Raw genomic sequence first — 7,654 nt, forward strand, 5'->3', positions numbered from 1 at the left:
AAGCTGCACACAGACTCCAGAGGTCTATTCAATTAAACATCAAATATCATGCAGGAATAAAATCCCATGTTCATGTATTGAATAAAACATACCATCATGCTAAAATAAATCACGTTTACTGCAAGCTTATGAATGACTGTAGGTAGGCTGCAATCAATGTGGTAGTTTTAGATTTATTAGTGTGCTTTATTCCTCACTCAATAAATGAACAATGTTTTTTCCTCCCGCATGGTTTTTGCTGTTTCATAGGATTTGAGGATTCTAGGATTTAAAAGTCACACAGACCCATTCAGTAAAAATGGCAAGAATGACAGAAATAGTTTTTTACTGTGTAATATCCTAAACCTCCTGTAGTGGAGGCTCATGGGATATATGCAAATAATCCCATAAGGACATACCAGTCTTTCAGCTACACGGCTTCTGAATGCCCATAGCTTTTTACTTCTTAAGTCTTTATAGGTACATTCAGGCCAATAAAGCCAAATCCCACTAGCTGAAGACATACATGTTTTGGCCTTTATTGATCTTGTTTCTGTCTCTCTGGATTGAGAGGAGTCTGCCAACTCTAGGGTGGTTAAAAGACTTTTTTTTTTTGCCTTGCCTCTCTATGAATTCATCCGCTGAGGACATTGAATAAGTTACAAAACTTGATATCTTGTTGAATTTTGAAATTATTACAAAATCTTATGAAGCCATCTGGTTGAACACACTTTACTTTGGGATACTGCAACAACTTCTACCTTAAGTGTTGTCTTCATGTATTACTTTACCTTGTGCCTCTGACATCCTATAGCATTTTAGGTTTAGCTTCTCCCTGGTGTAGTTTCAGTATGATACTGCATTGTCTGTTCTACCTGGCTGCTCAAAAAAAGTCTTTACCCCTCAGTAAGGACTCTTTTACTTCTTGGTTCTGAGCCTTAAACAACATCTTGAATGTCTGAACAGCAGGGAGGGCATTCCCTACCAAACTAGCTACACTATTACATTTTCTCTCTATGGTTTTAACACATTTATGTGACATGTTTGCTTTCTGTCTTCTCTTTTCACTTTTTTTATTTCATGGTTCAGATCATTCACTTTATCTACTAACTCAAAGATTCCTTGCCATCTTGATAGAAATGTATTTTCAGCAGATAGGACTAACACTAAACATTTTATCCCAGGTCTTACCCTTTCTTAATCTGATAGTTGTACTGTGGAGTCACCACTGTATCTCTTGTACCCTTTGTATAAGTTTCTTAAGTATTAGCATGATAGTTACAAAACTACTGCTAAAAATAGTTGTTACCTAATATCACTCTGCTCGACTTAATACCCATCCTTACATGACTAGGGAAGCATATATTTTATTGCTATTTGTCATAGCTTCATAGGTTCATAGGATGTTACTAGGCTATTGACCCGAGGGTCTTTACAAGCCTAGCCATTAAATCCCAATATAATACTAGATGAGTGATATCATCTATGCCCGAGATTTTTCTAGCAAGGACTGACTATGTCCAAGAGAGAAGCAGGGGCAATCCCTGGCAGAAATTTACGTTTTCCAATCCAGTTATTTAGGTTGCGCTTAAACATGGTCATGGATGTGCTCTGCTTGACATTGATTGGAAGCCTAAACCAGGGGAGTGGAAACATTTGAGAGATGTATCTATCTCTCCAGCAGGCTAGATTGAGGTCTCTGGAATGGGTTACTCTAGTCCCATTTGACTTATGGATGTGCAGCATTTTCATAAGATTTAGGTCAGAGATAGCCCTGTAAGAAAGATATAAGTCGCCTCTAAGTAGTCTATAAGCTACTGAGTACAGTGACAGTGATTTCAGTCTGTCCATATAAAACATGTGCTGGAGACCCTGACTTTTCTTAGTAATCTCTGAGGTCTCTCAAGTTGCTACAGGTGTCTGGTACAGTACATACCAAAGGGAGCATTATATTCAATAATAGGCCTGATGAGGGATGAGTTCACGGGAGTTATAACCTCTTTTGCTCTTGAGGCGATGCCTTTGCTAATCAGGTGAGTGATGTAGAATGCCTCCCTCACCACAGTAGACACATGGTGTTCAAAGTTGAGGTCACAGTCAACTTGTGTTCCCAGGTCTCTCACTACAGAATTGGTACTTAGGGTATTATTGTTTATTTTATAATCAGCAGGGACATTGTTTTTACCAAAGGGAATGATGATGCATTTTTTTAGCATTTAGTTTAAGACCATGGCTTTGGCACCAGTCATTGGGATTCAATGATAATACCTAATTTGCAGTCATTCACAGACTTGGTTAGCCACAGCCACTATGTTTTGGCCTGGACTTCTGAGAAGTATATGCCAAACAAGAGGGGGCCCAGCACTGACCCTTGTGGGACCCCAGTAGTGACAGGTCTGCTGGCAGAGGTGAAGTCTCCCACTTTGACTGAGTGTTGTTGATCTGTGAGCCAGTTTGCAAACCACCTGATAACATAGGAGTTAATATTCAACTGGGTTAGCTTGTCAACGATGGCAGAATGTGGGATTGTGTTGAAGGCCTTGGCCAAGCCAAGAAAGGCTGTGTGCAAAGCTTTGTCTTCGACTATGGATCTGGTCATATTCTCAAAGAAGTCCACTAGGTTTAGTATACATGACCTACCCTTGACAAAACTGAACTGGGGTGGATCTAGGCTTTGGAGGTTACCTAGATCCTTATTTATGAGATCTGTGATGATTTGTTCCATTGTCTTACAGACGAAGCTGGTTAAACTTATGGATTTATGGTTACCCAGGTCTATTGCTGAGCCAGCCTTATGGAGGGGGATAACAGACATTATTTTCCATTCAGTGGGGGTAAAGCCAGTACTCAGGCTGTGGTTGAATAGGGTGCCTAGTGAAGTAGCTAGCTCTTGTTTAAGAAACTTAAGAATGCAGCCCAGAATGCCATCTGGTCCCATGGAGGCTGTGTTCTTAGTCTTGGAAAGAGCATTGATGACTTCCCCTTTGGAGATGCAGGGAGGAGGTGATGTTGAAGACATGGTTTGTGGTATGCTTGGGAAGGATAGGGGGTGAAGTTTTCACCAAACCTGTCTGCTAGCAGGTTTGCAATTTCCACAGGGTCAGTGGGTGCAATACCATCCACAATTAGTTCAGCACACATCCGAGTCCTACCTTTTATGTTGCAGACATAGCTGAAGGAAGCCTTATGGTTATCCTTGGCTATGGTTACTAAATTTTTCTCATAGTTGCTCTTTGAGGATTTTACGAGTTATCTTATTTCCTTGTTTAGGCCAAGGAGAGCCCTCTTCCAGTTCTGGGTTCTCGCTTTTGTAATTTTAGACAGCCGCTTCTTTTGCTTATTGTATAATTTATTAATGCTAGATGTCCACCAGGATTGTTTGTTTTTTCTGGAGGATCTTGTTTTAATCCTATCAGGCATGGCTGTGTCTATACATTTGTGTAGATGTTTATACAGGGCATCAGTGTATACCTTAGTATAGCCATCAATGCCATCTGTGGGAAATAGAGCTTGGAAATCAATTATACCATCCCCTGTGAGGGTATAGTTAGCTTTGCTGAAGTTTTTTTAGCCTGACTTTTTCTTTGGATTGTTCTGCTGCTATTGGTACTTCAGGAATGACTGATTTATGGTTGGATTTAACCAGTGCAGGCCCTACACTTAAGGCATAGCATTGGTCACTCATATTAGTGAGGACCAGGTCTAGAATATTAGAGCTCCTTGTGGGGTGGTGCACTATTTGTTTTAGTGAAATTGAGTTAACAAAATCCAGGAACATTTGTGCAAGTTAGTTTGGGTTCATATAAGTTTCCCAATTAATGGAGAGAAAGTTGAAATCACCCATAAGTAAAGTGTTAGGTTGTACTTTAATTATTATTATTTTTATTTTTATTTCACTCCCCATTGTCATTTCCATTTTGGATTTGTACTTTAAGGGTTATAAAGACATTTTTCTAAAAAATGTTTTTTTAAGACAAATTAATTTTAGCAATGCAGATTTATAAAACAAGTTAAAAGCATGTTTCTTTCACACATGAAAACATTGAATTGGAGATACCACTTTAAATAGTAAAGGGGTTGAAACAAAAAGTGTCATTTGAGCATAATTAATTAATAATTGCAACAAGATGGGTATAAAAAAGGTAAATGGATTGGTTGTAATTTGTATCTGAAGAAGTCTCCTGGCAGGAGACAAAAACGCTTGTACTTCTATTTTTTTACGGTTTTATTGTTTTAATAAAGGCAGTTTATTCCATTTCTTAGTGTCATTCTGCTATTGTTCTTTAATTGTCCCAGGTAGGTCTAAATAAGCTGTATGAGCTTATGGGTTCATGGAAGGGGACCTATAACTGGCGATGACATGAAAGGGGGGTCTTACCCACGGTAATTTGGACTTGGAGTAACTCTATAGAGTTATATTGTCTAACCAGTCTAGATGAGTAATTATCTTTAATGAAGATAGATACTCCACCTCCTTTGGTTCTCACACTTGCAATTTGTGGTCTTAAAGTATGGAAGGCATTATAGCCTTGCAAGACTGGGGTACTAACTGTGGCCTTGAACCAGATTTCTGTGACTGCACAGACGTCAACATCTTCCCGGGAGAGGAGTGCTTCCAGTGAGTGCAGTTTTTGATTTAAACTCCTAACATTTAGCAGCATGACCCTTAGTTTCTTTGTCTTTGATATTTTCATGTCAGAAATGTTGTTTTTGTGACCTTGCCTAAAAAAGGTATTATGAGGGAGGTAAGTGCCTTATCCAGCAACTGAAAGCCTAGCGGTGCCCAGTGAAGTCCATCTCTGGAAAAGCAGAGTGGTCTATCCACCATGTTATCTCAGGCTGACAGGAACTGGATCCCCTTAGAATGACACCAGAAACTTAGTCAATTATTGAAGTCAATCATTTTTTTTTATTGTGGTATCATCCTAGGCAAGGGTAAAATGCTGCACAAAGCTAGAGACATACCTGCCTGGGACACATATTCAGAGGACTCAATCATGCCTCACTTCATATAGTTCAGAAACGTATATCTCAAGTCATTCACACCAATATGAACTATGACAGAGTCATAATGGTACTTGTTGAGAGACTTGAGTGCATGTGTGATCTGATGAATCCTTGCACCAGACATACAGCTGATGGCAACCTTCTCTTTGTTTACCCTGGTAAGTGGGGCGTCTGTATGTCTCACTATAGCGTCACCTATAACTAAAACATTTGGAATAGAGGTGGATTGTCTTATGGACTTATTTGGTGAGACACTGGTGCTAGCATTTTTATGTGTATTGGATGCTTGGGGTAGACTGTTAGGTGTAGCCTGTTTGTGTTTTGGAGATCTCTGGTGTTTAGGTAGGTTTCTGAAGAGTACCTCTGCATATGATGATTTATGTGTTGGGTGCATATTATGAGTAGGAGTCATGGTGTGTGAGCTGCCAACCTGTTTAGTGTTGCTCTTGTGGGCATGAGAGAGGAATGATTCCAGATTCTTAGTGTAGGAACATCTCTCACAAATTGTACTTGAGTGATTTAGGAGTAAAGGGGTGTTAGTGTACATGAGGCAGTTGTTGCACTACTTCAAAAAACCCATGTCAGCCAAGGTAGCAGGAGAAACAGAGGGAAACTGACAGTCCATAATGCAAGATTTGAACCAGATATCCCACAGATAAGGAGAAAAAAGATGGGGGTATCTGGAAGGGGACTATCTTAGGGGGACTAACATATCTGTGGGTCTGATGTTGAAAGGTAAGAGGTAGAATCACTGCTGGGCAGTTCACTGAACAACTGAGAGCTGTTTAAGAACTTCACTGCTAGATAGCATCCACTTCTAAGGGAAAATTCATCTATTCGTTCTTTTGCATCTATAACTGCCAAGAGTTACTCCTCCTGCATGGCTGTGCATGACGGTGCAATACACAAAAACAAGAGCAAAGCAGCTAATAAAAGAAAGCAATGAAATAGCTCAAACTGAGCCCTGCACCAATGAAATAGCTCAACCTGAGCCCTGAACCAGTAACCTTCAATTAGATATTCCTACTGTATGTTCCTGCCATGAGGGTACTGGGGAGGGGGGGGGGGGTCTCCAAAAGAAGAGGTCCTGATTTTTAGTGCTTAATCCTCAAAACAGAACATGATTCAGGCAGTCTGAATCCAGACTATACCACAGCCAACAAAAGTGCAACAACAGAATAAAAGCAGAATACTTTTTTTTTCTTAAATTAAATAGGCAATAGAGTGAAAAGCAGCACAGTGTTTTCCTAAATTGAATTTAGCAACAGAATAAAACAGCAGAACAGATCTTTTCTCAAACAAGTAAAAGCAGCAGTTGATGTGAAATGCAGTCATATGCAACAAATGCAGTAGTAAAACTGAAACTTAGCATTCTTAGTTCTCTCGGCTGGTGTGGTATGATCAGAGGAGCAGAAGCTGATTACTTAACTCTCTGGAGCATTTCTAAGACAAGTGCCAACCCACACAAATACAGTCCTTAAATATAATACAACAGCAAAGCAGCTAAGAAAAAGAATGCAATGAAAAAGCTCCAAATGAGCCTTGCACCAATGAAATTGCTCAAACTGAACCCTGCACCAATGAAATAGCTAAAACTGAGCTCTGCACCAATGAAATAGCCCAAACTGAGCCATGAACCAATAACCTTCAATTAGATAGTCCTACTATATGTTCCTGCCATGAGAGTACGAGGAGGGGGGTCTCCAAAAGAAGATGTCCTGATTTTCAGTGTTCAATCCTCAAACAGAACTGGATTCAGCCAGTCTGAATTCAATCTATACTATGGCCAACTAAAGTACAATGACAGAATAAAAGCAAAATACTTTTTTTTTAATTAAATAGGCAACACAGTGAAAAGCAACACAGCTTTTCCTAAATTAAATATAGCAACAGAATACAACAGCAGGACAGATCTTTTCTTACATAAGTAAAAGCAGCAGCTGACATGAAGTACAGTCAAGTGCAACACAAATGCAGCAGTAAAATTGAAACTTAGCGTTCTTAGTTCTCACAGATGGCTTAGTATGATCAGAGGAGCAGGGACTGATTCCCTAACTTTCTGGAGCCTTTCTAAGACCTGTGCAACATGGGCACTGACAACATCATAGGTGCTGTGAGCGTGAGACAGTTTTACTGTTCTAATTTTGGATACAGCCTTATATCACCTAGTATTTTTTGGCTATTTAGACCACTACTGTAGCAATTATCTTGTGAGAGAAAGTAATGTTTCTGCTATGATGAGACTTTATCACTGCCAGCATTTTAATAAGTTGTTTTCCGATTGGTTAATTGTTTTTTTCTGTTTGCTTTTTATTGCTGTCCATTTGGCTGTGCTTTTCTGAGTTATATACCATGCAGTTGCAAGGCATGGTTTACTCCACAGGTGCAAGTCATGTGAGCTAATGTATGTCTATAGCTTTAATATCCTTATATTTCTCTCCAACACATTACCCATAATCCTAACATGGTGCAGGATGGTTCCTCTACCAGTGCCTCAGTGCTATTAAGGGGCAATGTGTTACATGAAGCTGCAGCTTGCATAACACAGTTAAGTTAAAGATTAGTTCACCTCACCAAATGGCACCATGGTCCCTTTCACTTGGTGCAGTAGCCCTCTCACTTTGAAACTGGCAGTGAAGAGTGCAGCTGTGCTGATATAAGGAGGGAT

The sequence above is a fragment of the Protopterus annectens genome, chromosome 17.part0 (assembly GCF_019279795.1).
Source record: "Protopterus annectens isolate FY-2018-M chromosome 17.part0, PAN1.0, whole genome shotgun sequence".
NCBI classification, from domain to species: domain Eukaryota; kingdom Metazoa; phylum Chordata; order Ceratodontiformes; family Protopteridae; genus Protopterus; species Protopterus annectens.